The following is an 18,433-nucleotide window of genomic DNA, read 5'->3' on the forward strand; positions in this document are numbered from 1 at the left end:
ATTCCTTTAGCATAAATTGATGATATTGTACTGATTGTGAATAGATTCGGAGCATTTGGAGGCCGAATCGAGGGGCAAGAGCATCGCGGAATATGGATTTGATTGGTTTGAGGTAAGTAACGATTGTAAATCTAGTCATGAGTGTATGAAACCCCGAATTTCGTATCATTCTACTATTTTGAGGTGACGCACATGCTAGGTCACGGGCGTGTGGGCGTGCACTGTTGGGGATTGTGACTTGGTCCATCCCGTGGCAACTGTAAAGTTGCATATTTTATTGAAACTACGTGATACTTATATGTTTTAGAAAGAGTTTCTGTAAATTGGGCTGAATGCCATATTTTGGGCCTTGTGCCAGTGCTGTTTGGACCCTTGGGGGCTTTTTTTTTTTTTACTATCCTCTCACTGTTTTCGATTGAAAATCTATATTCAGTCATGGTTATACCTGTTTACTGCATAACTCAGTTTTTATTATTCTATTTTGATGCATATAAATGTTATTTTGGGTTGAGTTCCTGTTTTTACTGAGAGTTTTAATTTCAAAATGAACAGCTTTATTGATCTAAAGAAATTTGAATCTCTTTATGTTAACAGTCGGTAATGCCTTCACCATTGCCACGTGGCTAAAACACAAAAGAGAAACTGTACTCTTTCCTAAGTATGTGAAACGATGCAAAAAAATTTACGGGGTTGCGTCTCCTCGGAAAATGATTTTTAACTCCCGCAAGCTACTCAACCGGCATAGCTTTGGGTGCTGAGATCACTGGCACTTTCGTCCTTGTCTATATGGTAAATACTTACTCGCATCGGGTGTTTACGCGCATCCTATAAATAAATGATACATATTATTTTATTTAATCACATCTTTTAGTATATAACCATAGTTAACTATCTTATATTTTTCACATAATTTTAAATAATAGTATAAAATACTTAATAATTTATGTTCCTTATGTTAACGTCAACTTGAACCAACGGCAAGTTACTGAAAACACAAGAAATCAACTGGGAAAAACTTAAGTTTTTTAGCTAGACATTCATTTGTTCAAATATTATTCCATAAATTATACGACAAAACAAAGATGTAGTTTATTATGATTTATTGATAAGAAAAAAAAAAGAAAAAAAAAAAAAGAGGAGGCGGACTACATATCTTTTCTCGTACTTTCATTTATTCAATGAAAACATAAAGATAACTCCACTTGAAGTTATATTTATAATTTAATTATGCTTACTCCTAAGCAAAAGGTAACCTATGCTTACTTGAAAAACTTGTCTACCACAATACATTTTCAATTGTGTTTTTGGCATAATACTGTAAATTAATTTTGCAATTGCATCGTTGTGATGACCCAAAATGTCATCTTTAAATTTAATAAGTAATTCTGTATTTTAAGACCTCAAAAAGTACCATTTATCATTTCTCGACTTGCGTGCGCAATCCATAAAATTTTCCGAAAAGTTATTATGTGAAAAATGGATTAAAATGTGAAAAAGAGCTTTAAAAACTCAACTGAGTTGACTTTAGTCAACATTTTGAGCAAACAGACCCGGATCAGTTTTTTGACAACTCCGGCAGGTCCGTATCGTAATTTGGGACTTGGACGTATGCCCGAAATCGAATTCCGAGGTCCCTAGCTCGAGATATGGAATTTTGAAGAAAAATTAAAAGCTTGAAAGCTTAATGATTTTTAAGAAATTACTGATATTGGATTTATTGACCTCGGGTCCGTATTTTAGTTCCGGAGCCCGGTGTAGGTCCACTATTATATTTATGACTTGTCTGCCGAATTTGGTGAGAATCGGAGTTGATTTGACGTGATTCGGACGTCTCGTTGTAAAAATATAAGTTTTAAAGTTTTCTTGGAAATTTCATTTGATTTGGTGTCCGGTTCGTAGTTTTTGGTGTTATTTTGGCGATTTGATCACGCGAGCAAGTTCGTATGATGTTTTAGGACTTGGGTGCATGTTTGGTTTGGAGCTCCGAGGGCTCGGGTTGGTTTCGGGTGGTTAACGGATTATTTTCGGACTTAGAAAATCTGGTTTTCTGCAGACTTCAGGCCTCTGGTGTGTTCTTCTTCGCGTTCGCGAAGGTACTCTCGCGAACGCGAAGAACAAATTGGGGCTGGCACATTTTGTGCTTCGCGTTCGCGACAGAGTGATCGCGTTCGCGAAAGCCTGAGGTTCAAAGTTTCGCGTTCGCGACCGAAGCCTCGCGTTCACGAAGGGAAAGAGGCTGGCCAGGATTATTGCCTTCACGTTTGCGTAGGGCATCTCGCGTTCGTGAAGGCCAAGCTAGGCAAGCTTCGCACTCGCGAAGTAGCCCTCGCATTCGCGAAGTGTAAAATGGGACAGCACAAATTTGTGCTTCGCGAACGCGAGACACTAACCGCGTTCGCGAAGGGTAAAAGTCCCAGAAATAGAATTTAAGTTCTGGAAAATGGGATTCGTCCCATTTTCAACCCTTTTCCATTTTTTAGCTCGGGTAAGGCGAGTTTTGGGCGATTTTTACGGAAAAATATTGGGGTAAGTGTTCCTTATCCTATATTGATAATATTTCATGATTTCATACTCATTTATATCATGAATCCGTGAATTTATGGAAGAAAAATTAGATTTTTATAAAATATTCCAAAAATAAAAATTTAAGATTTGAAGGTCCATTTGACATCGGAATTGGATAATTGTTATATGGTTGGACTCGTCTCGGAATGAGTGTTCGGATTTCATAAATTTTTCTGGGATTTGAGACGTGGGTCCCACTGTCGAATATTAAAATAAATTTCAGATTTTTAACCGAAAAATTTATAAATTCATATGGAATTAATTCCTATGATTGGTATTGAATATATCGAATTGTTTGTGAATAGATTTGAAACTTTCGGAGTCAAATTTAAAAGGAAAAGCTGTGGTTGAGTAATTGGTTGGAATTTGCAAAGCGAGGTAAGTGTCGTGGTTAAACTTGACTTGAGGGAATAGAACCCTTAATTTAATTGTTATGTGAATTGCATGTGAACAATGTATAGGCGAGGTGACGAGTGTCTATACGTCGTCAAATTAATTATTTGCCTGTTTACTTGAAAAATCATAAATTATTTTAAATCATAAATTAATTATTATAATATTTATTTCTCTCCTATTCTTTGTCAAATATTAATTCTTGAATTCCTGCATTAATTGTTACATGCTATTTGAATTATGTATTTTAATTGTTATTTGATATTTAGCATATTAAATATTAAACTGCCTATTTTCTCCCCGATTTTCATAATAATCTGCTATTTGTCATTGTTTGTTTCATAATTAAATTATAATTATTGTATGCTTATTGTCTTATAATTTTATATTAATTATTGTATTTATTGGAAAAATTTCTTTTATAAGAATTGGTAAATGAATATGTTGGAGGAGCGGGTTGCACGCCGCAACAGAATTAATTATAATAAATATATTGGAGGATCGGGTTGCACACCGCAACAGATTTGATTAAAGGAATATATTGTGAGAGCGGGTTGCACGCCGTAACAGAATTGTAAGTGAATATATTGTGAGAGCGGGTTGCACGCTGCAACAAAATTGATGAAAATGATAATTGGTTATGACTGTTGAGTTGGCTTCAATTATTATAAATGAGTTACCTGATTTATTTCTATTATTGTTGTTATTACTAATATTGCGTACAGGTAATGTAAGTGACCCGCCTTAGCCTCGTCACTACTTCGTTGAGGTTAGGCTCAGCACTTACCAGTAGATGGGGTCGGTTGTACTGATACTACACTCTGCACTTCTTCTGCAGATTTCGGAGTTGGTCCCAGCGGCGTGCCATAGACTTGCTCGGATTTCAGGACGCTCTAGTCCGTTTGGTAAGTCTTATGGAGGGCGTGGCCCAGAATGGTACATTTCTAGTGGCACCAGCCATCTCACAGGCTGGGGGAGGAGCACAAACTCCCACTACTCCCACTCCGGAGCAGATGGCTCCCCAGAATCAGGCTCTAGCAACCCCGCCAGTTGGGGTAATTCAGTCAGTTGTTGCTGCACAGATCGGTGATAGGCCCGCCATGTCTTTTGAGGCCTTATTGAGACTGGATAAGTTTACCAAGATCTTTCCAGTTCACTTCAGTGGTACACCTTCTGAGGACCCACAGGATTATCTTGAATGCTGCCATGAGGTGCTGCGGAACATGGATATAGTTGAGACCAATGGGGTTGATTTTACTGTATTTCAGATGACGGGTTCTGCCAAGAGATTTTGCTGTATCACACTGAGAGAGGAATTCCGCAAGCAATTTGAGCATCTACAGCAGGGCAGTATGACTGTTACTCAGTATGAGTCCCGTTTTGTGGATTTGGCCCATCATGCTCTCCTTTTACTACCTACGGAGGGAGAGAGAGTGAGGAGGTTTATTGAGGGACTCACTCACCCTATCACACTTCAGATGGACAAGGATACCATAAGTGAGATTTCTTTTCAGGCGGCTGCTAATGTCGCAAGGAGGATCGAGATGGTTCTTGAATAGGAGAGAGGGCAGAGGTCCGATAAGAGGCCTCGTCAGTTCGGTGGTTTCAGTGGTGCCTCGTCTGGAGGCAGGGGTAATTTTGGTAGGGGTCATCCTCCCAGACCATTTCATTCAGCACTTCATACATCTCCCAGTGCTTCAGGGAGTCACGGCCCTATTATGCCTTACTCTGGGCAGCTAGTATTCAGTGCACATTCAGCTCATATCAGTGCACCACCACTCCAGAGTTACTACAATGGTTATCCGGCCCATCTGGGTCAGCTTCAGCTTCAGCAGCCACGGCATCAGGATGGGTGTTATGAGTGTGGGAACATTGGTCACATCAGGAGGTATTGCCCTAAATTGGCGAGTAACAGATCTCGGCAAGATTCTCGTGCCATCATACCGGCACCGGTTGCTTCACCGCCTGCTCAGCCAGCTAGAGGTAGGGCCAGGCAGCTAGAGGTGGAGGTCAGGCTATTAGAGGTGGAGGTCAGGCTATTAGAGGTGGAGGTCAGACTGTTAGAGGTGGAGGCCAGCCAGTTAGAGACCGTACCAGAGACGCAGTTCAGAGTGGTGGGGCCCTGCCCCGATTTTATGCTTTTCCAGCTAGGCCTGAGGCCGAGTCATCTGATGTTGTGATCACAGGTATTATTCCAGTTTGCCATAGAGATGCTTCAGTTCTATTTGATCCAGGATCTACTTATTCCTATGTGTCCTCCTATTTTGCTTCATATTTGGCTGTGCCTTGTGATTCTCTGAGTGCTTCTGTGTGTGTATCTACACCGGTGGGAGACTCTGTTGTAGTAGATCATGTGTATTGTTCGTGTGTGGTTACTATTGGTAATCTTGAGACTAGTGTGAATCTTCTACTTCTTGATATGGTAGATTTTGATGTCATCTTGGGTATGGATTGGCTGTCCCCTTATCATGCTATATTGGATTGTCATGCCAAGACAGTGACCCTAGCTATGTCGGGGTTACCTCGGTTAGAGTGGAAAGGAACTCCTGGCCATTCTGCCAGCAGGGCTATTTCTTATATGAAAGCTCGGCGTATGGTAGAGAAAGAGTGTCTAACCTATTTGGCTTATATTCGCGATTCCAGTGCGGATGTCCCTTCTATGGACTCAGTACTAGCTGTTCGTGAATTTCCAGAAGTATTTCCTGCAGATTTGCTGGGAATGCCACCCGACAGAGATATTGACTTCTTTATTGATTTGGCTCCGGGCATTCAGCCCATTTCTATTCCACCATACCGTATGGCCCCGCCAGAGTTGAAAGAATTGAAAGAGCAGTTACAAGACTTGTTTGATCAAGGATTCATTAGACCTAGTGTCTCGCCCTGGGGTGCACCAGTATTATTTGTAAAGAAGAAAGATGGCTCTATGCGGATGTGTATAGACTATCGGCAGTTGAACAAGGCCACTATCAAAAACAAATCCGCTGCCAAGAATTGATGACTTATTTGATCAACTTCAGGGTGCCAAGGTATTTTTCGAAGATCGATTTGAGGTCTGGTTACCATCAGTTGAAGATTAGGGCCTCTGATGTCCCTAAAACAACTTTTCAAACTCGGTATGGGCATTACGAATTCCTAGTGATGTCATTTGGGTTGACAAATGCCCCAGCAGCATTTATGGATTTGATGAATTGGGTGTTCAAGCCTTATTTGGACTCTTTTGTGGTTATATTCATTGATGATATCTTAATTTACTCCAGCAGTCGAGAGGAGCATGAACAACATCTTCGAAGTGTGCTTCACACTTTGAAGAATAATCAATTATATGCCAAGTTTTCAAAATGTGAGTTTTGGTTAGACTCAGTTACCTTTTTGGGGCATGTGGTATCTGTAGAAGGCATGAAGGTGGATCCTAAGAAGATAGAGGTTGTTTAGAATTGGACTAAAACTACTTCAGTTACAGAGATCCGGAGTTTTCTGGGTTTGGCAGGTTATTATCGTCGGTTCGTGAAAGGGTTTTCATCTATATCAAACACATTGACCAGACTAACCCAGAAGGGTGTCCCATTCAGATTGTCAGACGAGTGTGAATTGAGCTTTCAGAAGCTCAAGACCGCTTTGACTACGGCGCCAGTATTGGTATTACCCACAGGTTCAGGATCGTATACGGTATATTGCGACGCATCTCACATTGGGCTTGGTGCAGTATTAATGCAAGATGGTAAGGTAATTGCATATGCATCGCGGCAGTTGAAAGTTCACGAGAAGAATTATCATGTTCATGACTTAGAATTGGCAGCCATTGTTCATGCGCTGAAGATTTGGAGGCATTACCTCTACAGTGTCTCGTGTGAGATATTTACTGATCATCGCAGCCTTCAGTATCTGTTCAAACAAAAAGATCTTAATTTGAGGCAGAGAAGATGGTTGGAGTTGTTGAAAGACTATGATATCACCATTCTGTATCACCCCGGAAAGGCCAATGTGGTGGCCGATGCTTTGAGTAGAAAGGCTGTGAGTATGAGCAGTCTTGCGTATATTCCGGTTGGTGAGAGTCCATTAGCTGCAGATGTTCAGACTTTGGCTAATCAGTTCGTGAGGTTAGATATTTCAGAACCCAGTCGGGTTCTAGCTTGCACAGTCGCTCCGTCTTCTTTATATGAGCGCATCAGAGAGAGGCAGTATGATGATCCTCATTTACTTGTCCTTAAGGACACAGTGCGGCACAGTGATGCCAAACAGGTTGTTGTGGGGGGAAGATGGGGTTCTGCGAATGCAGGATCGTATTTGTGTGCCTAATGTGGATGGGCTTCGTGAATTAATTCTTGAAGAAGCACACAGTTCCAGGTATTCTATTCATCCAGGTACCACCAAAATGTATCAAGATTTGCGGCAACATTATTGGTGGAGGAGAATGAAAAAGGATATAGCTGCATATGTAGCTCAGTGTCTGAATTGTCAGCAAGTTAAATACGAGCACCAGAGACCTGGTGGTTTGTTTCAGAAGTTAGAAATTCCTGAGTGGAGGTGGGAGCGTATCACCATGGATTTTGTTGTTGGGCTCCCACGGACTCAGAGAAAATTTGACGCAGTTTGGGTCATTGTGGACAGGTTGACCAAGTCACCACATTTCATTCCAGTCGCAGTTACCTATTCTTCATAGAGCTTAGCTGAAATTTACATTCGTGAGAGTGTCCGCCTTCACGGTGTGCCCGTGTCTATTATTTCAGATCGAGGTACGCAGTTTACCTTACATTTCTGGAGGGCTGTACAGCGTGAGTTAGGCACGCGGGTGGATTTGAGTACAGCATTTCATCCACAGACAGACGGACAGTCAGAGCGCACTATTCAGATATTGGAAGATATGCTTCGCGCTTATGTTATAGACTTTGGAGGTTCTTGGGATCATTTCTTGCCACTTGCGGAGTTTTCTTATAATAATAGATACCAGTCGAGCATACAGATAGCTCCATATAAGGCATTATACGGAAGGCGATGCCGATCGCCAGTTGGTTGGTTTGAACTGGGAGAGGCTCGGTTGTTGGGTACCGATTTGGTACAGGATGCCTTGGATAAGGTCAAGATTATTCAGGATCGACTTCGCACAGCTCAGTTTAGGTAAAAGAGTTATATCGACCGTAAAGTTCGTGATATTGCATTCATGGTTGGAGAAAGAATATTGCTCCAGGTTTTACCTATGAAAGGTGTAATGAGGTTCGGAAAGAAGGGCAAGTTGAGCCCTAGATATATCGGACCCTTTGAAATTGTTTAAAGGGTGGGTGAAGTATCCTACAAGCTTGCATTACCACCTAATTTATCAGCGGTTCATCCGGTGTTTCATGTGTCTATGCTCCGAAAATATCATGGTGATCCGTCCCATGTGTTAGATTTCAGCTCAGTCCAATTGGACAAAGATTTGACTTACGAGGAGGAGTCGGTGGCTATTCTAGCCCGGTAGGTCCGACAGTTGAGGTCTAAGAGTTATCCTTCAGTTTGGGTGCAATGGAGAGGTCAGCTGGTAGAGGCATCTACCTGGGAGTCCGAGTCGGACATGCGGAGTAAATATCCACAACTTTTCTCCAGCTCAGGCACTTTTTCTAACTCCGTTCGAGGAACGTTTGTGTTTAGAGGTGGAGAATATGATGACCCAAAATGTCATCTTTAAATTTAGTAAGTAATTCTGTATTTTAAGACCTCAAAAAGCACCATTTATTATTTCTCGACTTGCGTGCACAGTCTGTAAAATTTTTCGGAAAGTTTTTATGTGAAAATGGATTAAAATGTGAAATAGAGCTTTAAAAACTCAACTGAGTTGACTTTAGTCAATATGATGAGCAAACGGACCCGGATCAGTATTTTGACAATTCTGGTAGGTCCGTATCGTGATTTGGGACTTGGGCGTATGCCCGGAATCGAATTCCGAGGTCCCTAGCTCGAGATATGGAATTTTGAAGAAACATTAAAAGCTCGAAAGCTTAATGATTTTTAAGAAATTACTGATATTGGATTTATTGACCTCGGGTCCGTATTTTGGTTCTGGAGCCCGGTGTAGGTCCACTATAATATTTATGACTTGTCTGCCAAATTTGGTGAGAATCGGAGTTGATTTGACGTGATTCGGACGTCTGGTTGTAGAAATATAAGTTTTAAAGTTTTCTTGGAAATTTCCTTTGATTTGGTGTCCGATTAGTAGTTCTTGGTGTTATTTAGGAGATTTGATCGCGCGAGCAAGTTTGTATGATGTTTTAGGACTTGGGTGCATATTTGGTTTGGAGCCCCGAGGTCTCGGGTTGGTTTCGGGTGGTTAACGGATCATTTTCGAACTTAGGAAATCTGGTTTTCTGCAGACTTCAGGCTTCTAGTGTGTTCTTCTTCGCGTTCGCGAAGAGCAAATTGGGTCTGGCACATTTTGTGCTTCGCGTTCGCGATAGAGTGATCGCGTTCGCGAAGGCCTGAGGTTCAAAGCTTCGCGTTCGCGAAGGGCATCTCGCGTTCGCGAAGGCCAAGCTAGGCAAGCTTCGCGTTCGCGAAGTAGCCCTCGCGTTCGCGAAGTGTAAAATGGGACAGCACAAATTTGTGCTTCGCGAACGTGAGACACTGACTGCGTTCTCGAAGGGTAAAAGTCCCAGAAACAGAACTTAAGTTCTGGAAAATGGGATTCGTCCCATTTTCAACCCTTTTCCATTTTTGAGCTCGGGTAAGGCGATTTTCACGGAAAAATATTGGGGTAAGTGTTCCTTATCCTATATTGATTATATTTCATGATTTCATACTCATTTATATCATGAATCCGTGAATTTATGGAAGAAAAATCAGATTTTTATAAAATCTTTCAAAAACGAAAATTTAAGATTTGAAGGTCCATTTGACATCGGAATTGGATAATTTTTGTATGGTTGGACTCGTCTCGGAATGAGTATTCGGATTTTGTAAGTTTTTTCGGGATTTGAGACGTGGGTCCCACTTTCGAATATTTAAATGAATTTTGGATTTTTATCCGAAAAATTTATAAATTCATATGGAATTAATTCCTATGATTAGTATTGAATATATCGAATTCCTTGTGAATAGATTTGAAGCTTTCGGAGTTAAATTTAAAAGGAAAAGCTATGGTTGAGTAATTGGTTGGAATTTGCAAAGCGAGGTAAGTGTCGTGGTTAACCTTGACTTGAGGGAATAGAACCTTTAATTTAATTGTTATGTGAATTGCATGTGAACGACGTATAGGCGGGGTGACGAGTGTCTATACGTCGTCAAATAATTGTTTGCCTGCTTACTTGAAAAAAATTATAAATTATTTTAAATCATAAATTAATTATTATAATAACTGTTTCTCTCCTATTCTTTGTCAAATATTAATTCTTGAATTCCTGCATTAATTGTTACATGCTATTTGAATTATGTATTTTAATTGTTATTTGACATTTAGCATATTAAATATTAAACTGCTTATTTTCTCCCTGATTTCTATAATAATCTGCTATTTGTCATTGTTTGTTTCATAATTAAATTATAATTATTGTATGCTTATTGTCTTATAATTTTATATTAATTGTTGCATTTATTGGGGAATTTTTTTCTATAAGAATTGGTAAATGAATATGTTGGAGGAGCGGGTTGCACAGTACAACAGAATTAATTATAATGAATATATTGGAGGATCGGGTTGCACGCCGCAACAGACTTATGAAAAGTCCATATTGAAGGATCCGGTTGCACGCCGCAACAGACTTATGAAAAGTCCATATTGGAGGATCTGGTTGCACGCCGCAACAAACTTATTAAATGTCCATATTAGAGGATCGGGTTGCACGCTGCAACAGACTTATTTAAAAGTCGACATATATATATATATATATATATTGGGGGATCGTGTTGCACGCCGCAACAGATTTGATTAAAAGAATATATTGTGAGAGCGGGTTGCACGCTGCAACAGAATTGTAGGTGAATATATTGTGAGAGCGGGTTGCACGCTGCAACAGAATTGATGGAAATGATAATTGGTTATGACTGCTGAGTTGGCTTCAATTATTATAAATGAGTTACCTGATTTATTTATATTATTGTTGTTGTTACTAATATTGCGTACAGGTAATGTAAGTGACCCGCCTTAGCCTCGTCACTATTTCGTCGAGGTTAAGCTCAGCACTTACCGGCACATGGGGTCGGTTGTACTGATACAACACTCTATACTTCTTCTGCAGATTTCGGAGTTGGTCCCATCGGCGTGCCATAGACTTGCTCGGATTTCAGCTATTCAGAGGAGATTTGAGGTATAACTGCATGGCGTCCGCAGTTCTGAAGTCCCAGTCTATTTTACTTTAGCTGTGTGTTTATTTTCAGACAGCTTTATTTTATTCAGACCTTTATTTGTATTATTCTAGAAGCTCGTGCACTTGTGACACCAATTCTGGGATGGTATTTAGACACCGTTATTTTTATGGATTATTTCACTATATTTCAAACTTTGCTTCCGCTTTTGGTTCCTTGATTATTAATAATGTAAAGATTGTTTAAAAATTGGTTAATATTATTCTAACGTTGGCTTGTCTAGCAAGTGAAATGTTAGGCGTCATCACGGTCCGAAGGTGAGAATTTCGGGTCGTGACAATCATTGAAAAAGAAAACTTCAGTTTCTTGTTAAATCAGCGATGAAGAGTGAACCAATGTGAAGAAAAACTGAGGGAAATAAACGATAGTAATGTGACGGCAACCCTAAATTTTATCACAGTGCCTTATTAGATATACTCCATTTTTTTAAAAATTTAGAAATAAGACTCCTAATAAACTTTAGTTTGTTGTTGTCACGACCCAATTTCACCTATAGGTCATGATGGCACCCAATACTATAGCTAGGCAAGCCAACTAATAAGTCATACGTACATTGGTTAAACTTTTATTCTAAGAAAATAATAAAATACCAACTTCTACCAATGTGTGTGTGCCAAGACCTGGTGTCACAAGTGCATGAGCATCTAGTAGATTATACAAAACTCTAAATACTGTGTGAAATAAAATAGACAGAATATAAATATAAGAAGAGACCCTGATAGCTGCAGAACGGCTCAGAAAGACAGCTCACCACTATGCCTTGGGATGACTTGGGTATGTGATGATAGGTCCTCCACTAGTACCTGTCTCAGATCCTAGCACAAAAAGTGCAGCAAGTGTAGTATGAGTACGTAAACAACGTGTACCCAGTAAGTATCAAGCCTAATCTCGAAGTGGTAGAGACGAGATAGCCGACTTTGACACTCACTATAGGTCAATAATAATAACTGAAATATAACTAGAATATTTAAATCAGCATGATTTACAGAATTTACAATAATTTGTTTAATTAACAGAGATAATCAAATTCCTTTAAATGTAACAATTCTCAATATATTAATTAAATTCCTTCAATTCAGAAAAATTCCAATTTATCAATTTAAATCTCATTTACAGGAGTAACAATTAATTCCATAAACAAGCAAGAATAATAATTCATTAAATTCTAAGGATTTTCCAATTTATTAATTAGCTTCTCAAGCTGAAATAAATTATTAAAGTATCGTGTAATTATTATAATTAAGCACGATTTCTGCCGAGGACGTACGGCCCGATCCAGAGTATCGCGGCTACCCCTAAATTAGCCTTTTTAATAGTTTTAGTAGCAATTGTTATGGCAAGTATCGTTTATTGCCGGAAAAAAAAAAAAGAACCTTCTAGAGGCCATTTTTCTTACCCTTCTTTGGCGGTGATAACAATATTCTCATATAAATAATAACATTAAAATGTTCCTAACATTCATTCTATAAAGCACAATATGTATCATTAATAGTGTCAACAATATAAAAGAAAAATATATGTCATTTGAATCCAATATCAATTGTTTCTCCATCTGACAAGCCTTATTCGACACTATTTTAATTTCAACATCTAATTCTCTAAGGATATTGTAATTAGATATGATAGAATAAAGCATCTATTACGATTCTCAATCGACTTTGCATCTTGAATCAGATGATACCAAGTCATATGGTGTGTCCGGACAAGTTTAAACCAACATGGATGGTTCTTGATAAGGCAACAAGTTGCATTCGTCGGACACTGATTCTGCATCCATGACATTTATGGACTGTAGATTCAAATCAAACTGCACAACAGAAGTTGCAAAAAATTTAGTGCATCTACTCATGAAAAATGATTAACTTATCTACAGTTGAAATGTAGACTATGAAGGAGAAATGAACCTTGATTCTCTTCAAGTTCTCATCCCTAGCTCTTTGTTCATTGAGGGTCACATATATCGATGCTAGTTTCTATCAAGTCAGTAAGAACACACATTCAGACAAGAAAATTTTGATTTGGTTTTCGAAAAATACAAGGTAATCAACAAAATTGCTGGAAACTGACCCTCTTCCAAGAAAAATAAAACTTAAACGGCTCTTCTAAGAGAAAAAAATCTTTTCTAGAACCACAATTTCTTCCCGAAAATAGGTTTTTATTAGCAAGATTCTTCTCGGGAACAATAACTTAGTACCAATTCAGCGCAAAGAATAACAAGGAATTGGTTATATTTTTGACACAATCATTTTTATTAGATTTTACTGATTTTATAATAAAAAGATAGCAACAGATGAGACAACTCGATGAAACTTTATATCATCACAAAAAGAACAAAAAAACGTGTGCAGATACCAAATGAAAGTTCAAGCAGTGTATTTAGTTTAGGTCATAACTCATAAGTTTTGCCACATTCGTCCAGTCATTTTACTAGCACCTCAAAATTCACCTGAATGTAACTAGAACGGTGCTATAAAAAAGAAACTTCTAATTTAGACAGTTTAACTTATCTCTATTAAATAGATTAGCGAAACAATATACTAACCTGGATACCATCGGTCTTGCCATCTTGATCCAATTGAACAATTTTCTTATATAGATCCATTTTTTTTCTCCTATAAAAGGTTCAACAACAGAATAATATTTAAATGCAAGCTCAACTAATTTCACATTATTTACAAGAAAGGAGCATACCCCAGAAGAAGGGTACACTTCCATCGGCATCATATAGCAAAGAACAATGTGCAGTAAGTCTAATTCAAATCAATTATGGATAATTTGAGATCAAGATCAAGATATATAGAACACTCACATTAGTTAAAAAGGTAGTTATTCAAGATCTGTCATAGAGAATGAAAGCAAAATCTCTATGAAAATCTCTAGCAACTTGATTTGCATAATAAGGACTTCTATCTCTTAAAGCCCCGTAAGCCTCTACAACAATAATTACTTTATTTGTTATATTATTTAACCATATTGTTACTTTAGATGTTATACATTCTCAATATGGCCTTAAAAAAGCAGAATATGCCATCCACAACTGCAAACAACCTAGCACAAACAAAATATTGATAATAAAAATGGCCTATCATCCAATTACTTATTTATAAATAAATATATCCAAACAATTATTTATATATGGCATGCAAGAAAATAGATTAAATAAAGAGTTATCAATGTGTGATAATCCCCAGAAAGTTCTATTTTTTGCCTCTCCCTGTCCTGAAATATAAATAATAAGGAAGAATGTTCATTGAGTAGAAGGTTTCCCTATTTGGGGTCAAGCTAACAAGGTAATTTTAACTAGAAGGAGCTTCCATTCAAATCCTCACCCACAGTATATAACTAATCCTTGCTTGGACTCTCGCACTATATCTTTAAAATTCAACCCTACGCCCACAAATAATGAATTAACACCAATAATTTAACCTGTCAATTGCTTACTAAGTTAAACAACATATAATTGGATATATGGTTTACTATGTTTAGAAAAGTTTTTACCTCTCTTTAGTCATCATCAGTTCTTTGAGTGGTCTCATTTAGCCTATTGTTGCATCAGCTTTTGTATAGAATCTGGTAAAACAAACAACAGATACATGCGATTATATTTCTCCTAATTTGATCTATTGTTGCATCTGCTTGCGCTCTATTTCACTTCTCTCAGAGCATTTGTCTTTAAAACTTTTCAAATCATACTAATCTAACTCAGGGTCACATGAATTAAAACTTCTCAACCTAAAAATGTCAGGAAATAACACGATGTCTAGACATTCAAAGATTTATAGAACTACTAGTAAAACACCATACACATTGATTATTATTAGCCAAGTAAACATATCTCTTTGTGATATTTTATCAAACACTGAATAGGTTTCTTAATTTTGTCCTCTAGAAGCAACTCCTAAAATAATATAGAATACTCAAATGATTCATAATCAAATCCCATCACAAGCAATATAGTAAAAGGCAAATGAAGGAATTAAACCTAGTACATATTATTACAAAATAAATATCGAACAAACCCAAAGCTAAAAACGAAAATCAAATTTGAGAACAGTTAATTTCTACCAAAATGGAATACAAAAAATATTCTATCTATTTAAGGATGTGGATAGCAAATGAAAAATACATGTAGAAAAATTTGTGAAAGTATCGGAGAGGTAACTGGTAGTGATGGATATGCCGACGATAGTGGTAAGGAAGAGGGTTTTGATCTATAACTAGTTAATCGGGCTTTGTCAATGCTATAATGTCGGTGTTCATCATTTTTATTTCTTTTTGGTTGCTGCTATTATCTTCAACATTCATTGATTGCCAAAAGGTCTAGAAATTATGAGATGTTTTAAATGGGAAGAAAGAAGAAAAACACTATAGAAAGAAAAAGGAAGAAGCGTGAGGCGTAAGTGAGAGGGAAATGAAAAACATAAGTTTTCTTTTGGAGGCAAGATTAAAAAGTTCTTTTACTGGCCATTTCTTTTAATTACCAGTAAAAATATAGCTTTTCCCGTCTAATTTACCTTAGCCGCTATCAATTTGACATAAGAAACTAGTTATTGGCAATTATCTTATTGCCACTAAATAATTGCCGCTAAAAATACTTTTTAATGTAATGACACATTCATAATGTATTCCCTTTTTAGAGACTACCACTACGTTCGCTAATCAATTCGGGTATTTAACCTCCCGAATGGAACCTATTTTAAGGAGTTTAGATACCTCGTCCTTGATGAAAGCATGTTTGATCTCGGACTGGGGTCTCCTCTTCTGCTTCATCGGATGGGATTTCAGGTCCAGGCTTAGCTTATGAGTGATTATTTCCAACGGGATCCCTGACATATCAAGGTGGGACCAAAAGAAACAATCTATGTTATCTATAAGAAACTGAATGCGTTTTTTTCCTGAGCTCGGGATTTAACCCCATGCCCACGTATATCTTTCGATCGGGTACGTACACGACCAATACAATCTATTCCAGTTCCTCGACCGTCGATTTAGTGGCATCGGAATCATCAGGGCATATAAAAGACCTGGGTATCCTGTAATCATAATCATCGCCTTCATCAATCCCTTATTTCTCCGGTTGGGTCGGAGCTGATGTCGGTAATTATTATTTAGTTTCTGGCTTTGTGATCGAACTCGACCCCTTTGTCGTTGCAAGTATGGATATCAGAATCGCCACTTCGACCGCAAATATCTCCTTTGTGGCTGGCTGTTTTCCATAGATTGTTTTAATTCCGTCTGGTGTTGGGAATTTTAACACTTGGTGCAGAGTTGAGGGTATTGCCCTCGTGTTGTGGATCCATGGCCTTCCAAACACAGTGTTGTACCTCATGTATCCTTCGATTACATAAAACCTAACTTCATGGATGGTCCCGGAGGTGTTCACCGGTAATGTTATCTCACCCTTAGTGGTTTCACATGCCATACTGAATCCGTTTAGAACTCGAAATGCAGGCACGATTTAATCTTGTAGATCGAGCTTCTCCACGACCCTCTATCGCATGATGTTGTCCGAGCTACCCGGATCAATTAACACACGTATAACTTGAATTTTATTTACGATTACAGATATTACCAGTGCATCATTGTGGGGCTGCATGATCCCTTCCGCGTCCTCGTGGTTAAAAGACAAGGTTCCTTCTGGTATGTAATCTCGACTTCTTTTCTCCCTCGTGATGGACACTTTGGTGCGTTTCAACATCGGCCCCTGAGGGACATCAACTCCACCAATGATCATGTTAATGACATGTTAAGGTTCTCCTTGTTTGGTCTGTTTGTTAAAATCCCTACTTCTGAAATGATTCTTGGCTTGATCGCTCAGGAATTCTCGAAGATGCCCGTTGTTGAATAGTCGGGCTACTTCCTCTCTCAAATGTCGGCAATCCTCCGTTATGTGGCCGTGAGTACCGTGATATTTATATATCTGGTTAGGATACCTTTGGGTTAGATCGTATTATAGAGGTTAAGGCCATTTGGTATCTTTGATGAGTCCGATAGCTAATACAATGGCGGCAACATCGACATTAAAGTTATATTCCAAAAACCTCGGTGCTTCTTTAGGCCCGATGGGCCTATTGAAGCTATTTTTGCTCATGAGTCCCTGGTTGCTTTGACCTCAGTCACTTCTCCTTTCATTTCTCATAGAGTTTCTCCCGGACCCACCACTTCTTCGGTCTCCATTATACGGCTGGTACCGATCCCTGTTTGGTCTTGGTTCACGATCGATGTCTCTCTTGACTTTGTCGATGTTTCTGATGGGATAAACAGACCCCGGAGATCATCTTCCACTGTGATATCCGATTGATACCGGTTATGCACGTCGGCCCAAGTAACGGCTGGATATTCTATCAGGGTTTTTTTCAACTATTATGAAGCCACCGAGCTTCGAACATTGAGCCCTTAGATGAAAGCCTGAATGGCCCAATCATCAGCGACAGGTGGCAGGTCCATTCGTTCCATTTGAAACCGGGACACGAACTCTCTGAGCATCTCGTTCTCCTTTTGTTTTACTTTGAAAAGGTTCTGGTTTCGACCTTGATGGCCTTGACGTTTGCTTTCACGAAAGAATATACAAGCATAGAAAATGAATCAATAGAATTAGGAGGTAAGTTGTGATACCATATCATAGCCCCTTTTGACAAGGTCTCTCCGAACGTTTTCAATAGGACAGACTCGATCTCATCATCCTCCAAGTCATTCCCTTTGATGGCACATGTGTAAGAGGTTACGTGCTCATTTGCGTCGGTCATTCTGTTATACTTAGCAATCTTGGGCATGTGGAATTTCTTAGGGATCGGCTTCGGAGCCGCGTTCGGAGAAAAATGTTTTTGCACAAACTTCTTTGGAATCCAGGCCTTTCAATATTGGCGGTTCTCTTGGATCTTGTCTACCCTGGAATTATAGGTTTTCACCTTTTTGTCATTAGCATCGATTTTTTTCTCTCCTGATTCTATCCGTTTTGTCAGCTCTTCGATCATCTTTATGAACTTGGGGTTAGCCCCAGATTCATGTTCATTTGACCTTACTGCGACCGGTTCATCACTGCGGGTGACTTACCGGGGTGGATCGGGTTCAACCCTGTGTCACGCCCCGAACTTGAGGAGCGCGATCGGTGCTCAACCGAGTGAATCTGGCCGAGAAAGCATAT

Source organism: Nicotiana tomentosiformis, chromosome 2 (assembly GCF_000390325.3).
Source record: "Nicotiana tomentosiformis chromosome 2, ASM39032v3, whole genome shotgun sequence".
In the NCBI taxonomy this organism is placed as follows: domain Eukaryota; kingdom Viridiplantae; phylum Streptophyta; class Magnoliopsida; order Solanales; family Solanaceae; genus Nicotiana; species Nicotiana tomentosiformis.